Below are 21,982 nucleotides of genomic sequence, written 5' to 3'. Positions count from 1 at the left end.
GTATTTACCATGTACAGAGTACCTGTGAGAAACCCAGGCAAACAAGTATTTCAAGATTAAGACACGAAAACATAAACCCACATGAATCCCGCTGGAGAAAGTCAAATAATTCGAAATTCAAAAAAAAGTCTACTTCTATAAACAAACGCACCCCAGCATTACAATGGTTTTGGATGCCATTTTTAGCTTAGATCCTTGAAAGTATGGTAAATGTCCAACTTTTTTTCACGGATTAAACGATGTAATGGAGAACCGAATAAAATTATGCGACGGTTTTTTGTAAAAATTAATTTGGTTTTAACTGATTACAAAAAAAATGTTTAACAATTTCTCACTGGACAAGTGTGCCAACTGATTCAATTCGTATAAACCTTATCTAGAAAATCAGGCGCCCAATCTGAAACGTAATGCCCTACTACAAAGGGACCCCTCTGGCCTGGTTTCTGCAGACTGCGTTCTTCGTGAGGCCCCAGTGCACCAACAGCCCAATTTTGGATATATTCTCTAGGCGATTTAAGGAAGTCAACAACCACTGGTCTCACGTGACCTCTAAAAGGGGCGCAGCTGAGCCCGGAATAAACCACACTTTTTTTTTTTTTCCTGCATCAACTTCACTGCCCAGCATGAAGGAAGTGGGCACCACGGTGGCGCAGGGCCTAGGGGCAGGGGAGGGTAGCAAGCAAACATGGGGCGTTGTGTCTTCTACTTTGGGGAACCTAGGAGGTGAGGGGCACAGACGTTCACGCGCACTGCCACGGCTGAAAATCGAAGACTGCCACACCCCCCGGCAGCCCCACCTTCTTCTTTCTCCACCAGAAACCGGGTCCTCTCTACTGAATGCCCACCTGCAGGGCGCTGCCCCAGTTCTGTACACCAAAACGCAACACAGTGGAGCCAGCAGGGGTGGGACTCGGCGCAGGGGGGCGGCAAAGAGAGGAGGGCCGCAGCGAGGGGCGACCCGCGCATGCGCAGATCCGAATACCCGCCCTTTTACCTACCGTTGGAACCGCGAAGCCCCGTTTCCCGGCCGCGGCCGCTTCTCCAGGACCTGCAGCGACAGCAAGAGAGCGAGAACTGAGGCCCCAAGTGACTCCGCGGCCGACAAGCCTCTTCCTGAGGTGGCCGCTGGAGGAAAGCTGAAGCAACGGCAATGGCACGGGGCCAGCCCGGTAGCGACCCCCGGATTTCCCCGGCGGTGGCAGCGGCGGAGACGCGAAAGGAGGGGCAGGAGCGGCGACGGAGGCAGCGGCTGAGGCGCAGAGCCTCCCTAACGGCGAGCGAGAGGAGAACGCAGGGCGGGGGCCTGGCCGGACGTGACGTGCGTGGGAGGGGCGGGGCGAGGGCGCCGGCAGGACGGCTAAGTGTCCCACACTCCCTGGCCTCAGTGCCGCACTCAGCCGGCTTGTGGATTGAGTTACTTCCCCAGTCAACATTTGAACTTTTGAGTTAGGGTGTGAGAAGCTAGGCGCGTGCCTGACCAAGGGAAGGAGAAAGGAAACTGGGAAGGGGACGTAGGGGGATAAAGGGAAAATCCGGAAGTCTGAGAGTAAGGCTGGTCTCTGCCGAGGGTGCCTTGCCCCCCTCAGGATGCCAGAAAAGTACGAGGCGCCCTCATCTTGATGAGGAGTACGGAAGCTGCCTAGCAGGCCAGAGTGGTGACTCACGTTCCCATTCCCAGCTGTGTGGGTTAGACGGAGACTATCGGGCTGCACCTGCGCCTTGCTCGCCCTCCCCTACCCTGTTCACCCAAAGACCTGACCTAGACCCCACAGAGATCATAGAGCTCTGTTAACATGAGGGTTCGGGAATGTGGAAGTTGCAAAGCTGCATGCTCGCAGGGAGCTTCGTATACTAAGCTGGAGCTTCAGAGGCAGGGCCGAAAAGAGGCAGAGAATCTCAAATTCAAATTAGCAAAGCAACTTAGTGAGACTCTGTCTCACAAAAAAAATAAATAAAAAGAGTTATTTGAGCCTAGGAGTCTGTCCTTGCTTACGTAGCCACCCAGACCAACCCTGCAACTCCCTCAGGCTCACAACCATATGAATAGTCAGCCAATCTCTTCTTTGCTTTAGTCTGTTAAGGGCTTTGAAATCTTCCATTGAGAAAAACGCAGTGTTCCGCCTTTTGGACTCCTTGAGGGCGGGTAGATCCACACCTGCACAAAGAACTCTGGGGGTCTGTAAAAATATGAACTATCACAATTCGGTTGTCCCCTACCTGCCTGAGCTGCAAGTCGGTAAGCTGGAAAATATAAAACAAGAACCCTCACAGAACTCGGGACAAGATTTATAGAAATAAAAAGTCACCCTATGAGATGATCTGTAAATGTGTTACAGAGACCAAGGTGGTTCCCAAATTTCGTCAGAGAGACTAAAATAAATCATCTGTAACCTAATTGTCACATGCCAAATTGATGCTGTCATAACTGAAGGGTGGGGTCCACAAAGAGTCTAGAACCAGCAGAATCTGAATAAGAATGTGTTGCAAGCCTCCCACTCTGTCCAAGAGAGAGGTAACTGATTCTTATGACCAGGTCCAAATACCTTTTTCCAGGGCAATTAACAGTCTTAATTCGGGGATGGGGATATACCTCAGTGGTAGGGCACTTGACTACCATGTGAAAGGCCCTGGGTTTGATCCTCAGCAACAGGGAGATGGGAAGGAAAAATAAAAGTGTGTGTGTGTGTGTATATATATATAATATATATATTATATATATATAAAGATATGTATGTATATGCATATATAACTCGTGTATATATTTGTATATGCGTACATATAAATGTAAATTCTGATTTACGGTTTCAACAGATTCTGAGTTCTTTCTGTGTTCTGGCCTCTTAAGATAATGTCAGCGGGCTGGGGATGTGGCTCAAGCGGTAGCGCGCTCGCCTGGCATGCGTGCTGCCCGGGTTCGATCCTCAGCACCACATACAAACAAAGATGTTGTGTCCGCCGATAACTAAAAAATAAATATTAAAAATTCTCTCTCTCTCTCTCCTCTCTCACTCTCTCTTAAAAAAAAAAAAGATAATGTCAGCAAATAAAATCTCTGCCTTCATGAAATTTATATCCTAGCAAATTTAAATTTTGTATGTCCTTTATGAACATAGAAAGGCCCACACTCTGATCCCAAACTTCAACAAGTAGCCTTTTCATCACTTAGAGGCTCTCTTAAGTAAATCAAGACATCTGATGAGAAGTGATTGTCTAAGGCACATTAGTAGGACTAATTGTGCTAGCTCTACAATCTTCATCAATTAATAAATTCACAGCATGATTTCTAAATCGGCTTTTGTTCACTGGGTTGAATTATGAAGTTGTTTTATCCAAATGAATTTCTTGGAGCATGATTAAACTTGAGTGAAGTGAAATGTAAGTTTTTAAATCTGCTCCACTAAGGACTGGTTTCGTGGTAGCTCAGTCAAGATGCAATCTGTACATTTGGCTTGTATCTCTCTCTAAACATCTCAAATAGAAGGTTTACTCTGTGCTTGGAGAATGAGGGCAATATGATAGCTTCAAAATCTTAATTAAGGGCTTGGGTTTGGCTTAGCAGTAGAGTGCTTGCTCACCTAGCACGTGTGAAGCACTGGGTTCAATTCTCAGCACCACATAAAAATAAATAAATGAAATCAAGGTATTGTGTCCAACTACAACTAAAAATTTAAAAAAATAATAATTATAAGGGCTAGGGATGTGGCTTAGTGGTAGAGTGCTTGCCTAGCATGCCCAAGGCCCTGGGTTCAATTCCCAGCACCAAAAAAAAAAGTAAAAATTGTGAGTGAATCCTTAGAATCAAAACCCTCCTAACTCTTCTCCACTTAAGCAACATAGGTCCCTTGTTGACATAACTGTTAAAGTTCATAACATACTTTGCATGAAACCCAAGATGTAAGCTCCCAGAGGGCAAGGATTTCCTTGCATTTAAGTGCCTTAAGCCCAAAGTATGTATTCTCAGAAAACAAATGAATTGAATCAATGACCATTTTCCCCCTCCAAAATGCAAGTATATGTTCTTGGAAGATAGATTTTGTAGATCTACTTGATGATACAGAACCAAAATGTTCAATTTTATAGGGCTTATGGAGTATAATTTTTTAAAAAGAACTTTATTTTTTGTCATCCCTTTAAACTCATTCCAGTGGGAATAGATCTTTCATACACCCAGTTGAAAACTCAAGTAGATTCTATGTGTTCTATGGTCTCTCCTAAAAATAGAAAGTCCTGTGGTCACCAGGCAATTCGAAGCAAGCTCCCAACAGCTCCGGAGGCTGAGGCAGGAGGATGGTGACTTCGAAGCCAGTCTCAGCAACTTGTCAATGCCTAAACAACTCAGTGAGACCCTGTCTCTAAAATATATTTTTTATTTTTATTTTTTTTTTAAAGAGAGTGAGAGAGGAGAGAGAGAGAGAAAATTTTTAATATTTATTTTTTAGTTCTCGGCAGACACAACATCTTTGTTGGTATGTGGTGCTGAGGATCGAACCCGGGCCGCACGCATGCGAGGCGAGCGCGCTACTGCTTGAGCCACATCCCCAGCCCTAAAATATATTTTTTAAAACCAATTTTTTTTAAAAAAGGGCTTGGGATGTGGCTCAGTGACTAAGTGCCCCTGGGTTTAAACCCTGCTTAAAAAAAAAAAAAAAAAAAAAAAAAAAGTTCTATGGTCATGGAGTCACAAAGAGTGAAACCTTTCCTTCTTCTCCAGGTGAGGACAACTGGCTCACTGCTTGTTCTGGAGACGGGAGCATAGTCTTCTCTAACCTTACCTAGTCTTTCTCCTCCTCTCCCAGCTTACTAACACAAGCCAAAGGGAAGGGGAGAGAGGAAAGGAAAGAAAAGCAAGAATGTTCTTAACTTTTACCTCCAGGTGATGGTTTAATACTCCCGGATTTAAAAGATGTTTAACACTGGCTTTTTTCTTTTGATACTGAGGATTGAACCCAGTGGTGCTTCACCACTAAGCTTAGTCCCCAGCTGTCTTTATTTTTTATGGGGGGGGGGGGTCTTGATAAGTTGATTAGGGCCTCATTAAGTTGCTGAGGCTAACCTGGAACTTGCTATCCTCTTGCCTCAGCCTCCTTGGTCACTGGGATTACATGCATGCATCACCTCATACAACTAAAACTGACTTTTTCTCATGGATAGTTTAATAGTTACTGTAGATGTCACCATCAACCCCCTTCTCTGGTGGTTTCTCACCCATAATTCCCTTGATCTGGAAAACTATTCCAGCAGTTTATACTTCTCCTTTCAGCCTCAACGAATCTGGTAGCCCACCTCCAACCACTTGTGTGTTAAAGGCTATCATTTCTGTAATGGCTCTGTCACATAGAATCTGGGTAACTCTCATTCTGGTCCATTTGTAAGAGATCCTGGGGCCACCCCTTTTTGTTGTATAAACTGTGCTCTCCATACCCTAGGGAGTGCCTTTCATATTCCTCTTTATAGATTTGTGTAAGTATTTATTTTGACAGTTTCCCTGCTGATGTCAGTAAATTGTTTCATTCAAATTAATATGACTTTTTCAATAGATGGAAGTAAAAAAAATAGTGTCTGGAAGAAGAGCTTTTTTTCTGATAGTGCTATATTAGGTTAGTGGCAACTCTTTCTTTTTTTTTTTTAACTCAGGGGTGCTTACCTCTGAGTCACATTCCCAGCCCCCACACACACACACTCTTAAAATATGTTTTTAGTTATAGATAGACACAATAGCTTTACTTTATTTTTATGTGGTGCTGAGGGTCAAACATAATAGACAAGTCACACATAATAGACAGCGCCTACCACTGAACTACAACTCCAGCCCTTCCTAGCCCTTTTTTATATTTTACTTAGTGACAGAGTCTCGATGAGTTGCTTAGGGCCACACTAAATTGCTGAGGCTGGCTTTTAACTCACAAACCTCCTGCCTCAGCTTCCCAAGCCACTACATGTTGGCAACTCTTTATGGCCCACACCTGGTACACAGGAAACTCGAAAGCCTCCACCACCAACAACCATGCTGGGGATCCAACCAGGGGCACTCTACCACCTAGCTACATCCCCAGCCCTTTTTTATCTTATTTTATTTATTTTGAGAAAGGTCTCACTAAGATGTCCAGGCTGGCTTTGAATTTGCGGTCTTCCTTCCTAAGCCTCCTGAGTAGCTGGGCTTATATGTGTGTGCACCACCACACCCAGCTCCTCAATATTTCATATTTGACCTTTTATAACTGTATTTATCTTCCTGCTTTTGTCAAAATCCTCTAAAGTTTCAAGAGAGGATCCATCTCAGAAATCAGTTTAGTGAGTTATCTTAGGGGAAGGAGGTTGTGGTTTTTTGTTTATAATATCTCGGTGCTTCAGTTAAAACAGTAGTTCTCAACCACATGATTTTGGGAACAATGTCTGAAGATAACATTGAAGGAAATGGAGACTTACAAAAACCTCAGGGAAAAAGGGAGCTCAGGAATCTCCCTTATCTGCCAAAATCCCTCTGCCCTCCAAAAGTAAGCCCATCAAAAGTAACTGACCAACTCCTCCAATGACCTGGCCCTGCTTAACCCTATAAAACTCAGACCCTTGTTGTAGCCCATGGCCATTTTCTCTCTTGAAAATATGCCTCTCCTCTGCTTAATAAAGCATTACTGATCTGTTGAGGTCTGTCTCCCTTTTTATTTTTGTATCCTCTTTCATTTGCTTTCATTTGGTGCCAAAAAACGGGACAGGGTTTGAGGCTCTCTACCCCTTCCCATCCTAAGGAACCTCTGCTGTCTTTTCTCCTTTCATGTTCCTTCCATTTCTTTCCTTCAGTAGATAGAAGGAGGCCCTTCACACTCTCTGGACAGACCAAGGACCTATACTGGATCCTTTATTGGTTTTGGAGGCATCCTCCTCTAACCCTATCCTCTCCAATTTCTTCCTTTTCTTATATATGTAGACTTCCATATCAGGGGCCACTTTCTGCCATTTTGTTCCCACATGCAACACTAGGGGTCCTCCACCCTTGTAATTGCAGGAGGGGACATCCTCTCATTCTTTGGTGAAACTGTCTGGTGACAGGAAAGATCAAGGGACACTTTGATCTTGACTGCCACCCCAGTCAAACCTCTCCAACATGGGGGTATTCCCCCTTAGGTAGTCTCATTAAAAATTTCAAAATCCTCCACCTCCAATCTGACCTCAAAAGCAAATGCCTTATCAGGCTAAGTACCCAGATCTGACTGCAATCTAAATTAGACAACCTAATCAATAGCCTGAATTTGGAATTTAGGACCTTTGACCCCCCAAATCCTCAAGACAGACAATTTCCTCCAATGAAATGGCAAATGGCCTAAAATTCCTTATCTTCAAGTCTTCTTTTACCTTCACTCAAGGCCATCATTATACCACCCTTGCTCTGTTCTACAATTAATTCTTGCTGACTCCACACTCCATAAATTCCCTAGATCTGGTCCTGACCCCCAGCCCTCTTCTTCATTTATCGCTCCTGAAATACAGGATGAGCCCCCACCCAAAGTAAGTAAAGCTGGAGGCTACAAAGGAAAGTTTCATAGACAGGAATGCCTGATAACTATCAAAAGAGCCTGTCAGAGTCACAAGCTCTTTTCTGAGTCAATTTGAGACCTACAACTCTTTCTAACCTCCTACATAGGCAGGCTTGATCTGTTTCTGCTTTTGCTAGTATGATTATCTAGGCCCAACAAGTATCCCTTATATTGGTCTAAAAGACGTAATGTGGCACATGAAAGTCTTAACTAACTTTTACAAGAAAACCCTAACTGATATAGATTAAGGAATCTTGGTTATTACAGTTAAAAATGAGTAAATTAGATGTACTCATCTAATGAGTAAATTAGATGAGTAAATTAAATGTGTTTATTAGAGAAGATCTGACTAATTTTCAAAGTTAACATCAAGTGCTAAATATAAAATCAAGTACTCTTGACTTCTTAAATTCAAATATATTTAAACATTAAATTTATTTTTAAAAATTGGTAAATGAAAAAATTGTTTAAGACTGCTTCATTTCTGGGTCTTCACTAAAGCAAGGTCATTAAGAGTTAAAGTTCTGGTGGGGCACACCAGCGGCTTGGGAGGCTGAGACAGGAAGATTGGGAGTTCAGAGCCAGCCTCAGCAACGGCAAGGCTCTAAGCAACACAGTGAAACACTGTCTCTAAATAAAAAAAAAAAAAAATAGGGCTGGGGATGTGGTTCATCGGCCAAGTGCCCCTAAATTCAATCCCTGGTACCATAAAAAAAAAAAAAAAAGAGTTAAAAGTTCTAACAGGTATAATTCTATATGCAAAGAGTACAAAAAGTTTCACCTGTGTTTCAAAGTACTGTAAATAGCATAAGGTATTTCATCTTCTTAAGAGGAGTAATTAGAAAAAGTCAGAAATTTCACAAGGATTGTTTCAGATTGTGAATTTTAAAAGGGATCAACAGCTAGAAAGGAGATATAAGAAGGTTCTAGATATGGAACTATGTTTTAATATAAAAGAAGAAGGAAAAGTTATGGAATGTGTAAGCAAGTTGCAGAAGGTTTTGTGGAGAGTAAATTTCAAAAAGTTTGAACTAAAGTGTAACCAAATTAGTTATATATATAACTGATTTAACAATCAGTTAAAGTTATTTAAGACTTTTTCCTAAGGTCAAATATTAATGTACTGACATAAACCAAAGTTTAATCCTCTATAGGTTGAAGTAACAAGGATTTCTTAAAACATTATTCTGCTCTTATCTATCAAGATAATTTCTTGTGTCTGTTAAGTTTCATTAATTAAAGAAACTAGTCTTAAAGAAATTAGAGTTTCTACAACTCTGCTTAAACAAAAACTGTTATTTTAGACTATTACTCTATACTACAGATTCTGAATTTTCCTTTATGTTTTCATGTCTTCTAAGAGCATTTTACCAAGCTAGTATTCTTCAAACTAAAGTTTGAAGTAAAGATTTGGGATTATAAAAATTATGTTTCTTGATTCATAGCTACTATATAAACTTAATATGCTTTTACTTTTGTTAATTTCAGTTTGTATTTTCTTTCAAAAATTTATAACTATTATCTATTAGTGCCTTACAAAAGTACAACTTCGAATATAACAACCTGAGTTAATTTGAGATAATAGGCCATCATTTATAGAACAGACAAGATGTAAGGCTGACTTCCAGTACTAATACTGACCTCAATTAAATAGAAGAGGGAAAATAACTATGAAGTTATAGACATTAAAGGTAAAAACCCAGTACTATTTCTTTAAACTGGTGAAGCTGGCTTGCTGGATAGTAAAAACTAAAGCTTAGAGACTAAAGTTAAGAAAATAAAGGGCCAAGGGGGGGGTGGGGGGAGCCAGTATTTGGCTCTTACCCTCTGAGGCCAGGTCAGACCCAAGGAATTATGGAACTTCTCTAAGGGCTTTTTGACTCTTGGCCATATAACCTCCCACTCAGGGGGACCAATCAGAACCTGGAAAACAGAAAGCTGACCAGTGCACATGCTACAAAGAGGAGAGTCACTGGAGAGGGAGATGTCCTTGATGTTTCAAAGAGAATTCATATGGTCAAGGAGACTCTGACCCATCCTGGCAGATGGCATTAGAGGCTTCTCTCAAGTTCCCAAGAGTAACCCCCTGAGAGAACTCAGCTAACACTTAACAAAGATAGGAACAAGGTCAATTTGACCAGCTTTATCTTAAACAACTAGCAAAAAAAAAAATATATATATATATATATATATAACCAAAGTGCAACCATACTTGGGCATTTAAAAGAAAAACCAAAAGATCTTTAATGGAACTTAAGATGTACACTTGTGTCAGCCCCACAGCCCTGGTTCCCCCTTTCCCCAAATTTTGAGGCTTTTTTTCCTTTTCACGGCTCATATTTACCACTGCCTGCCAAAAAATTGGACTGGCTTCTGTACCTGAGTCTTTCTTACTCCTCAAATTGATGTTTTACCTAACAACCAAAGTTTGCCTCTCCCAATAAAAGTGCACACCAGATACAAGAGAGCCCTTCAGTTTATTCCCTTACTCACAGGGCAAGACATATCCACTGGGATTGGCACAGGAGCAGTGGGATTAGAAACCTCTATTCACCACTATAAAAATCATCAGTACAGTTTATTAAGATGTCCAGCAGGTTGCCAATTCAGCACTGACTTTACAAAATCAAATGGATTCTCTGGCGTCTGTCATCCTGCAAAATCATCGGGTCCTAGATTTCCTTACGGCAGAACTAGGTGGCTTCTGCCTCTTCCTCAGAGAAGAATGTTGCTTCTATGTTAATAAGTCAATAATAGTAAGAGATAAGATGAGAAAGTAAAGGAACAAGGAACTAAAGCAATAAGCTGCTAACCTAGCAACCATCTCCTCCTCCCCTGGATTGTGGGGAGGACTCCTGACCTGGATATGGCCCATGATGACCTCCATTCTCCTGATTATCTTATTTTTTCTCCCTTCTTCCATGTTTCATTAATCCTTTCTAGAGGTTTCTAACAGAACATGTCTCCACCAGAGCCACCACCCAAGAACATGTGAAAGCTGTGCTTCTCCTTCAGATTCTAGAAAGATTTCCCAGGATGCCCCTTCACAGCAGGTAGTAGCCAGATATGATGATGTTGCCCCAACTTATTATACCCCTTTAAGAGTCTGGAATGAAGGAAATGGAGTTTTACAAATGTAAATTTCCCTGAACCCTCAGGAAAAAGGGGAGCTCAGAAATCTGACCTGTCACAATCTCCCTTATCTGCCAAAATCCCCTGCCCAGCTGGAAGTAAGCCTATCAAAACAACTTCTCCCATGATCTGGCCCTGATAAACCCTATAAAACTCAGACCCTGTTGTAGCCTGTTGCCATTTTCCCTCTCAAAAATGTGCCCCTCCATTGCTTAATAAAGCATTGCTGATCCACTAAGATCTGTCTCCCTTTCTTTTTGTATTCTCTTTCATTTGTTTTAATTGTTGCTCGTCAAAACTGGAGAAGTGGCTGTGGTAACTAGTAAGGACGATATTAAACATTCTAGATTACACAGAACTTCCTCCAAAACAACAAAAAAAATATTATCTAGTAAAAATATAACTTCTGATTTATTTATTTTTTTACCTTTATTTTATTTATTTTTCTTCTCTGGTGCAGAGCCTTGAACATGCTAGGCGAGCACTCTACACTGGGCCCCAACCCCAGCCCCTTAACATTTTTTTCCCAGTACTGGGGATTGAACCCAAGTCCCTCACACGTGGTATTTAAGTGCTCTACCGACTAAGCAACATCTCTAGCCCTTTTTACTTTTTATTTTAAGATAGGTCTTGCGGGGCTGGGGATGTGGCTCAAGCGGTAGCGCGCCCGCCTGGAATGCATGCGGCCCGGGTTCGATCCTCCAGCACCACATACAAACAAAGATGTTGTGTCCGCCAATAACTAATAAATAAATATTTAAAAAAAAAAAAAAAGATAGGTCTTGCAAAGTTGCCCAGATTGACCTTAAATCTGAGATGTTCCTGCCTCAGCCTCTCAAGTAGCTAGATGTGGGGAGCCATTCTGACACGTGATTGGGTGACTCCCGTTAAGGGCCTGAGGCACTCTGGCTGTGTCGGAGTTATCCCGACCCTTTCCTGATGAGAGAGCCCATCCGTGTGGGGGTGTGCGTAACCACTGACCCCGGAGACCCAATCACTGACCCTGACCTTGGAGTACAGCCCCCCCTCAACCTTCATTGGATGGAATTCTCCCCTGAATCTCTTGTCCCCCCAAATAAAAGGCTGATCCCCGGCGTGTTCGCTCTCTCTCTCTCCTGCTAGCCCAGAGTAATCCTCGCTGCCCTGCTGAGCGGCTGGAGGCAGGGAAACAGGGAGACCGAGCCGTCTCGGACCTAGCATTAAAATAAGGTACTGTCTGTGTGTTTTATTTTGATCTCTTCTAACTAACTGAATGCCAGAACCTCATTAATGAAACCACTGCGCAGGCCGCGTGGTAGAATTGGCGCCCAAGAGGGGGGCATTCTGAATTAGTTAGATTGAGTGGGAGCGCGCGCTAAAAAGATTAAGGGAAAGAAATAAAGAGAAAGGAAGATAAGGAAATAGAAATAAAGAAATAAAGAGGAAAATAAAGGAAAGTAAGGAATAAAGAATAAAGAAAAGAAAGAGGTGACATTTGGGTCACAAAAGTAATAAAGAGGATAAAGAAAATAAGAAATAAGATAAGAGAAAGAAAAAAGTGACATTTGAGTCACAAAAGTACCAGGAAATATTGAAGGAAAGAGACGTTAATTTACTTAAAATGGGAAATTCTACTTCTTCGGATAAGGAAATGTATCTAACTATTTTAGACAGTATAATTAATCAGAAAGGAAAACAGATAAAGAAAACTCAGTTATTGCAATTCTTAAAGATTGTAGGTGAATATTGTCCTTGGTTTTGTGACCAAGAGTCTCCAAATTTACTTACTTGGGAGAAATTAGGAAGAAAGTTACAGAGAGTTTGTCTTTCTACTGAAATACCTGGAGGCATAGAGAATATACAGAAAACTTGGACGGCCCTAGAAATTTGTCTCTTTGAATACATGGACCAGAGTCCGTGGCCACCAGAAGAGCTTCTGAGAGGTATTCAAAGAGCCATTAGGTCTATTCAAATGGAAAATCAGCCTGAGGCTAAGTTAATTTCCTTTCCTTTGAGCCGTTTTAAAACAAAAGCGCTAGGAGCTAAAACAAAGGTTAGAAATGTGCAAGCTAGCCCGCAGACAGATTATACAGAACAGCATGATAAAGAAGAAGCATCTCTAATCTTGGAGAGCCCTCCAGAAGTGGTAACCAATCTTCCTGGAGAGGAAAATACAAAGGAAACTCCTAGCGGGGCTCAGGTTTCTTCTCAGCCACGTGAGTTAGAAACCCAAATTCCAAATGGCGATAGTACAGAGTCTGATAGCAGCTCGCAGTCTGAGGAAGAAGAATTAGACATAGAAACTCAGGACTTAGAGAGAAATTTTAATAGATTGCATTTAGCACCACCTGCCCAAGCTTTTAAAATTCAGCCGATACCTGCTAGAAGAACCAAATTTAACAGGTGTGCTGAATTAAAGATGACTTTTCTTACCCCAGTTCAGCAAGGTATTAAGAAGGCTCAAGAAATGGGGGAGGATACTACTGGTTTTCACCTCTTTCCAGTTTTTGAGCAAACTGATGAGCAAAATCAGAGAGTTAGAATTCATGCTGTAATTCCATTTAAAACTATCAAGGAATTAAAAAATGCATGTGAAACGTACGGCCCAAATTCGCCTTTTGTTCAGAGTCTGATAGAAAATATCTGCTCACAACCCCTTCCTCCTAGTGACTGGGTTTTTTTAGCCAGATCTTGTCTGAGCGGGGGAGATTACTTACTTTGGAAAACTTACTGGACTGATTTTTGTAATGAACAGGCAGAAAGAAACAGAAGACAGGGCATAGAAACGCCAGTAACGATGTTTTTAGGGACTGAAGATTTTGCTGATTTAGAAAGACAGTTAAATTATGATTTTGTAGTGTACAATCAAATAACTGATTGTGCAAAACGTGCCTGGAGGCAAATTGTCCCCAAGGACCAGTCCAATTTAGTTCTTACCAAAATCAGACAAGGTGCCAATGAGACTTATTCAGATTTCGTAGCCCGACTATATCAGGCTGCGAACAGGTCCATCAGAGACCCAGGAGCTAGCGAATTTATTGTTAGACAATTGGCTTTTGAGAACGCAAACAAAATTTGCCAAGATGTTCTCCGCCCCCATCGTAAGAAAGGAACAATTTCTGAGTATATTCGCTTGTGTTCTGACTTAGATTCCACTCAGTTGCAAACGGTAGCCTTAGCAACAGTATTAAAGGAAACTTTGGGGCCACAAAATTCAGTTCAGAAGTCCCGCAGCAAGTGTTACGTTTGCGGAAAACCCGGTCATTTCGCCTACGAATGTCGCCAACGCAAATTTAGGTTTAGGGCTCCATCTACTGGCGATAATAGATATTGCAGGACTCGGCGCCACGTGGTTGATTCGGGTGGCGCGGATGAGCCCGCCTTCTCACCACAAGTATTTCCTCCTAGCGAGGGGACAAAAAACTTCCGTTCGGCCCCTCCCCGGGCCCAGAAACAATATGGGGAGACGTCGCACAGTGTGACGTCACTAGCGGCGCCGACCAGGACAGTCCGCGATTTTTACCGGAGCAGAGACATGGATCACAGACAGTTTTCTTAGGACCTTCAGAGACAGTGGAATTAGATCCTGAAACGGGACCAACACAAATCCCTACTGGGATTTTCGGGCCGCTTCCTGAAAATACTGTAGGTTTAATTTTGGGGCGTAATAATTTAAAGGGAGCTATTGAAGTAATACCTGGTGTGATAGATTCAGAATTTAAAGGGCAATTATATGTTACTGTAAGATCCAATTATGCCCTAAGACTCACCCCAAAGGATATTTTTGCTCAATTAATATTATTGCCTTGTGTCTCAGAAAGGCACCTGCCGGCAGATTCAGTTTCTAAACCGCCGGACAGAGTATATTGGTCCCAGTTAGTGCGACAAGAACGCCCTTTATTAAAACTTAGAATTAATAATAAAAATTTCCTAGGAATAATTGACACAGGGGCTGATAGTTCAATATTGTCCAGCCGATTTTGGCCCAGGACATGGCCTCTACATACAGCCTCAGCTAATCTAGAAGGAATAGGAAAAATTTCACAGCCTGCTCAAAGTGCCAACTATCTCCGTTGGGAAGATTCTGATGGAAACAGTGGAGTATTTAAGCCTTATGTGTTAGAGTCTTTACCAGCTAATCTATGGGGAAGAGATATACTAGCCAAAATGGGACTGCTACTAGTCACCCCAAATTCTATAAGGTCAGTTGAAGAAATTAATCAGAGGTATTTTCCTGGAGATGATAGGGAAAACTTTCAGGAGAAATATCTGTTTACAAGCCAGTCTCCACGGCAAGGATTAGTAAATACTTCAGGACAAAATTTTTATTAGGGGCACTGAGTACTTCCCCGATCCTTAAAACAGCTGAAAAAATTACATGGCTCACAGAAGAGCCTATTTGGATTTCTCAGTGGCCCATCTCAGGGGAAAAGCTTAAAATAATTCATAGATTAGTTGAGGAACAACTTCAAGCTGGTCATATTGAACCAACACTTAGCCCTTGGAATACACCTATTTTTGTTATTAAGAAAAAGTCAGGAAATTGGAGATTATTACAGGATTTAAGGGCAATAAACCAGGCAATTCGGCCTATGGGATCATTACAGCCAGGACTTCCCTCCCCCACAGCCATTCCTTTAGATTATAGCTTGATGGTAATAGATTTAAAAGACTGTTTTTTCTCTATAAGGTTACATCCTGAAGATTGTGAAAAATTTGCTTTCACTGTCCCAGCAGTTAATTTTAAGGAACCTGTTAAAAGATACTGCTGGAAAGTCCTCCCTCAGGGAATGCGTAATAGCCCTACCCTGTGTCAAAAATATGTTGATCAGGCAATAGATCCCATTAGAAATAGCTTCCCTGATGCATACATTATTCATTTTATGGATGATATATTATTGGCCCATGCTAATTCAGAAGTACTTTCAGAAATTTTTACTCAGTTAGAGACCTCACTTACAACTATGGGTTTAAGTATAGCTCCTCAAAAAATTCAAAAGGTATCTCCTTTTCAATATCTAGGTCAGATAATTCAAGGGAGTACAATCCGTCCTCAAAATCTTCAGATAAGAGTCAAGGAGTTACGTACCCTTAATGATTTTCAAAAACTATTAGGAGATATTAACTGGCTAAGACCATCCTTAAAGTTAACTACTTCTGAGTTAAGTCCTTTATTTCAGATATTACAAGGAAATCCTTCTCCAACCTCTCCACGTCAACTAACTTTGGAGGCCAAAGCAGCCTTAAGGAAAGTGGAAATTGCAATTAAAAATGCACAGCTTACTAGAATAGATCCTAAAGAAATAATATATTTATTAATATTTCCAACTGAACATACCCCAACAGGAGCCATATGGCAAAAATTAGGAGTTATTGAATGGATTTACTTATCTCATTCCCCTCAAAAGACATTAATTCCCTTTCATGATTCTACAGCTCAATTAGTGATTAAGGGTAGAACTAGGATTTTACAATTAATTGGATCTGAGCCTGATATCATAATTATTCCATTTTCTGTTCAACAGACTAATTGGCTTTTTCAAACTTCTAGTTCATGGCAGATAGCTTTTGCAGATTTCCCTGGCCAGATAGATAGCCATTATCCTCGTGATAAGATTGTACAATTTGCATCATTAACATCACTTATTTTTCCAAAGATTGTACTTTCCCATCCAATAGAGGGAGCTTTATCGGTGTTCACAGATGGTTCCAGCTCTGGTAAGGCAGGTTTCTTCAGCCGTGTTCACACAGAGGTAATACAAACTTCTTATACTTCAGCTCAAAGGGCAGAACTTCAAGCCCTGATTTTGGCCTTAGATTATTTTTCAAATGAGCCTATTAATATCTATTCTGACAGCTTATATGCAGTCAGAGTTACCAAAAATATTGAAACCTCAGTTATTGGGTTTACTTCATCACAGGAGTTATTTGAATTATTTCATAATTTACAAAAGACAGTGCTAATGAGGAAGTACCCATATTTTATTGGACATATCCGAGCACATTCTAGCCTCCCTGGACCTTTGGTTGCAGGTAATGATAATATTGATAAATTAGTAGCTTTTTGTCAACAGATGTCTTCATATGACTGTGCCCTAGCTTCCCATTCCTTGCATCATCAAAATGCTTCTAGCTTACGTAAAAAATTTAGTATTACCAGAGAACAAGCTCGTCAGATTGTAAGCCAATGCCCTAAGTGTGTTATTTACACTCCATCTCTGCCATCAGGGGTAAATCCCCGTGGTTTAAAACCAAATCAAATATGGCAAATGGATGTAACTCATATTCCTCAATTTGGTAAGCAATGTTATGTGCATGTCATAGTGGACACTTATTCTAGATTTATTTTTGCCACAGCACGTACTAAGGAAAATACTCAACATGTAATTTCTCATTGCTTAGCAGCTTTTTCTGTTTTAGGGTGTCCTATGCAGATTAAAACAGATAATGCTCCAGCTTATGTAAGCTCTGCTTTTCAACAATTTTGCCAAGAGTTTCAAATTAATCATAAAACAGGAATTCCTTATAACCCCCAAGGTCAAGCCATTGTAGAACGAGCTCATTTATCTATTAAACTTCAATTACAAAAATTAAAAAGGGGGAATAAGATAATGACTCCCCAAAATAGCCTTAATCATGCCTTATTTGTTTTAAATTTTTTAAACTGTGACACAGAAGGTCACACTGCTGCTGAGAGGCAAATGTCTCCCTCGGTGACAGGCCCTTTAGGCAGAGTTCTGTGGAAAGATTTACAGACTGGTCAGTGGAAGGGCCCAGATCCGGTAATATCATGGGGCCGAGGGCATGCTTGTATTTTTCCAGAAGGTGCTTTTCGTCCTATCTGGGTGCCTGAACGTGCTATCAGACATGGAGGAGATAGAACCCAGACTCAAGCGACTGAGGATAGACACGGAGGAGCCACAACCCAGAAGGAGGAGATATCGGAAAAAGATGAAGAAAGACCAGATTGAACCAGCCGAGAAGCTGATTTCGTGGAAAGATGTGAAGAAATTGACAACCCAGGCTTCCCAAATACTTCGACGCCTAGGAAAGAACAGGACACCAGTCTTGATGGTAGCGACAGTAATTACCCTACTGGGCTGTCAGGTAAAAGGGAATCAAGTAGACACTTATTGGACATATTTCCCAGATCCACCCCTGGTACACCCAGCTGTGTGGACTGGAGAATCTATTCCAGTATTTACTAATGACTCATTCATGATGGGAGGATTTACAGATGCTCATATTACTCCCAATCATGTGACTAGATTTAATTATTCTGGCTACAGTGCCCAATTACCTTTATGTTGGTCACATGATAAACATGCTGGCTGTCTAAAAGTATCATTTGAAGAAAAGACAGCGATTGGTAAACCTAGACTGACAAATAATTCTATTTATGGAGACTTAAAACCTAATACTAGATCAGTAATTAAGATGGGACTTTCCCATAACAAGCCAGTCATTTCTGCAAAACCTCCACCGGTACCCCACTGTCCAAATAGTTCTACAATTGAAATTGGCACCTTTCCTAAATGGATGGATTGTGTAAATACCTTTCCTGTACAACATAAGGTGTCTAAAGCTGGTGGGTATATTTTAGACTGGTCTCCAAAAATTGATAAGAGACAATTACGAAGAAATTCTGCTATGACACCTGCAGGATTTGTTAGTAATATTTTGACTTATAGTGAAGGAGGCATTCAAAGAGATATTTGGCGTTTAATTGCTGCCTCAGAATATTTACATTTTACAGACAAACCTTTACCAAAATTTGTCGGCAAGAACTGTAAAGAGGGATCTTGCTATGGCCTAAGAGCCTGTGTCCAATCTCCTTATGTTTTAATTATTGGAAATGTAAAAGTTAGATGGATAGGTGATAAATATTTTGTTACTTGTAATAAGTGCAACCTAACCAATTGTATTTCTAGGTATAATGGAGGAAAAGGAGTGCTGATACTTCATCAGCCCTCTTTTGTTTTATTACCTGCTAATATTTCAGAGCCATGGTATGCTGATGCTGGTTTACAAGTCCTGCAGCAAATTCATGCCCAGCTAACAAGACCTAAACGTGCTATTGGAGTCATAATTGTTGGTGTCTTAGCACTGGTCTCATTTATTGCCTCAACCGTCTCTGCATCTCTGACATTGTCTCAGAATATTCAGCATGCAAAATTTCTTAATAATTTAGCTCAAAATACTTCCAAGGCTCTGCGTAATCAAGTAAATATTGATGAAAGGATTGAGACTAAGTTAAACGCCTTAGAGGCGACTGTTATTAACATTGGTAATGAACTTTCAGCCTTAAAATTTAAGGAAAGGCTTAAATGCCATGCTAATTATAAGTATGTATGTGTTACAGCTGCCAAGTACAATGCTTCTCTCTGGGATTGGGAGAAGGTTAAAACCCATTTATTAGGTATTTGGCAAAATAGTAATAATAGCTTGGATATTCTGGAACTTCATCACCATATCCAAGACATTCAAAATAATAGAGCTGATTTTTCAGATCCTTCTTCTTTGGCTAACCAAATATTGAAGGAGTTAAATGGATTCAACCCTGGAAATATTCTTAAACACTCCGCTTGGTACATTATTGGATTATTCTCTTTGCTGTTAATTCTCTTTTGTATTGTAACTATAGGATGGCGAGTCCTCCAATCAAGAATCCGGGGACTCCAGAGAGTGAACCGCCGCCTCATTGTTAAGAATAAAAAGGGGGAATATGTGGGGAGCCATTCTGACACGTGATTGGGTGACTCCCGTTAAGGGCCTGAGGCACTCTGGCTGTGTCGGAGTTATCCCGACCCTTTCCTGATGAGAGAGCCCATCCGTGTGGGGGTGTGCGTAACCACTGACCCCGGAGACCCAATCACTGACCCTGACCTTGGAGTACAGCCCCCCCTCAACCTTCATTGGATGGAATTCTCCCCTGAATCTCTTGTCCCCCCAAATAAAAGGCTGATCCCCGGCGTGTTCGCTCTCTCTCTCTCCTGCTAGCCCAGAGTAATCCTCGCTGCCCTGCTGAGCGGCTGGAGGCAGGGAAACAGGGAGACCGAGCCGTCTCGGACCTAGCATTAAAATAAGGTACTGTCTGTGTGTTTTATTTTGATCTCTTCTAACTAACTGAATGCCAGAACCTCATTAATGAAACCACTGCGCAGGCCGCGTGGTAGAGCTAGAATTACAGGTGTGCATCACCACACCCAGCTCAATTCACACCTTGTAATAAATAGAATTTATAAACTTTGCAGTTGCTAAGACTATATCAATTTTTTGGGGAGGTCCTGGGGATTAAATTCAGGGACACTTAACCACTGAGCCACATCCTAGCCCTTTTTTGTATTTAATTTAGAGACAGGGTCTCACTGAGTTGCTTAGTGCCTTGCTAAATTTCGAGGCTGACCTTAAACTTGTGATCCTCCTGCCTCAGCCTTCCAAGCCACTGTGCCCTCCTATCTCAAAATCTTTTCCTGCAAATGTTTTACCTGTAGGTATAGAGATCCACATTTTAATATGTTATTAGGGTCAAACACAGTATTTCAGATACCTGTATGCTAGGATAAGAAGTGACTGGTATACAGCATCTGTGTTCATTTATTTATTTACTTGATTTTTTTTTTTTGTATCCAGGATTGAAGAATGAATTCAGGGGCATTTAGCCACTGAGTCACATCCTCAGCCCCTTTTTACTCTTTTATTTCTAGACCCTAAGTTGCTCAGGGTCTAGAAAAATTGATGAGGCTGGCATTGAACTTGTGATTCTTCCTATCTCAGCCTCCCAAACCACTGGGATTACAGGTGTGCGCCACCATGCCTGGCACCAGTCTATTTCTAACGATTCCTCTGTGTTAGACCAGGTCAGGGAAATTGCTTAAGATGGGGTTTTTTTAGTTGTTTATTTACAAGATGACTTGAAGTCTGAGAATGTGAGCATTCTACCCAATTCCTCTGAACAGACTTTGTCTCTCAAAAGAAAGGTCATGAGTCAAATCACTGTAGAAGGAATCCAGACCATCTCCTGGATGCCAGGGAGGAGCTCAGCATATCTGCCTCCCCAGGATTGCCAGTGTCACTGAAATGAGACTTGAAGTCAAGGAGTAATACTCTGTTTCTTTAGTTATTTTATAACTTAGTCCCTCATTTCCAGGCACAGTGGTGCAGACCTGTTATCCCAGTGACTCAAGAGCCTCAGGCAGGAAGATCACAATGATCTTCAATGCCAACCTCAGAATCTTAGTAAGACCCTGTCTCAAAATAAAAAATAAAAAAGTGGAAGGCTTGGGCAGGAAGATTGCAAGTTTGAGGCCAGCCTCAGCAACTTTTGTGAGGCCCTAAGCAACTTAGTTGAGACCCTGTTTAAATAAATAAATAAAAGGATTGGGGATGTGGCTCAGTGGTAAAGTTCCCCTGAATTTAACCCCCCAGTACAAAAAAAAAAAAAAAAAGTGTGCACTCATTATTCGCAGAGAATACAAATGGACTTTTCCCCCTCCTTTACATCCTTTCTTTCTCTCTCCCTCCTCCCCCCAATCTTTTTTTATTTTGTACTGGGAATTAAAGCTTAAACCTAGGGGTGCTTTGCCACCGAGCTATATCTGCTTTTTTTTTGAGAGGTTTTGTTAAATTGCCTAGGGAGCTGGACTCAGCCTCCAGAATCACTAGGATTATAGGAATGTATAATGTATAAACCACTCCCCACTTCCTTTACATTCTTTTTATTGAATTCAATTCTTCCCAGATGTAGCAGGATGTAGAGCCCATCTCTTGTACTTTCAATAAGGAAACTTTCCTTACCTTTACTGAGCTTGATTCCAAGGATATGGATTAACCTTTGTTCAGTCAAGACTGCTGTTATATTTTTTTTAATATAATGTTAACAAGAAATAATAGATACAGCATCCAGCAAGAGTCAAAAACATATTTTCTATTCCCCAACAATTTTATCACTTAAAAAGTAAAATAGGGGTTGGGATTGTGGCTCAATGGTAGAGTGCTTGCCTAGCATGTGTGAGGCACTGGGTTTGATTATCAGCACCACCGAATATAAATAAATGAATAAAATAAAGGTTCATCAACAGCTAAAAAAAAATGTAAAATAAGACATGGGCACACATCTACAACATCAGCACTTGGGAGGATGAGGCAGGAGCATTGCAATTTCCAGGAACTAAGCAACTTAGCAAGACCCTGCCAAAATAAAAATAAAAAGGTCTGGGAATGTAACTCAGTGGTAAAGTACCCCTGGTTTCAATCCCCAGTACCAATAAATAAATAAATAAATAAAATAGAAATAATTTAGTACTTACGAATTTGAACTTGGAATAAGAAAAATTGCA

At 41.2% G+C, this 21,982-nt stretch overlaps 1 protein-coding gene across 1 annotated transcript in view; it reads right to left on the bottom strand.

Annotated features, from left to right (window-relative positions):
• Positions 1-2,676, bottom strand: part of FAM13B (family with sequence similarity 13 member B) — an 80,078-nt gene extending 77,402 nt beyond the window's left edge. The window contains exon 1 of the mRNA XM_081284845.1: positions 999-2,676. The gene's annotated coding sequence lies outside the window, so the exon portion shown is untranslated. The remainder of the gene's footprint in view (positions 1-998) is intronic.
• Positions 2,677-21,982: the final 19,306 nt, after the last annotated feature.

Source organism: Spermophilus citellus (genome assembly GCF_964194105.1).
Source record: "Spermophilus citellus genome assembly, chromosome: 1".
Classification (NCBI taxonomy): Eukaryota; Metazoa; Chordata; class Mammalia; order Rodentia; family Sciuridae; genus Spermophilus; species Spermophilus citellus.
This window is presented reverse-complemented; position numbering and strand designations above follow the sequence as displayed.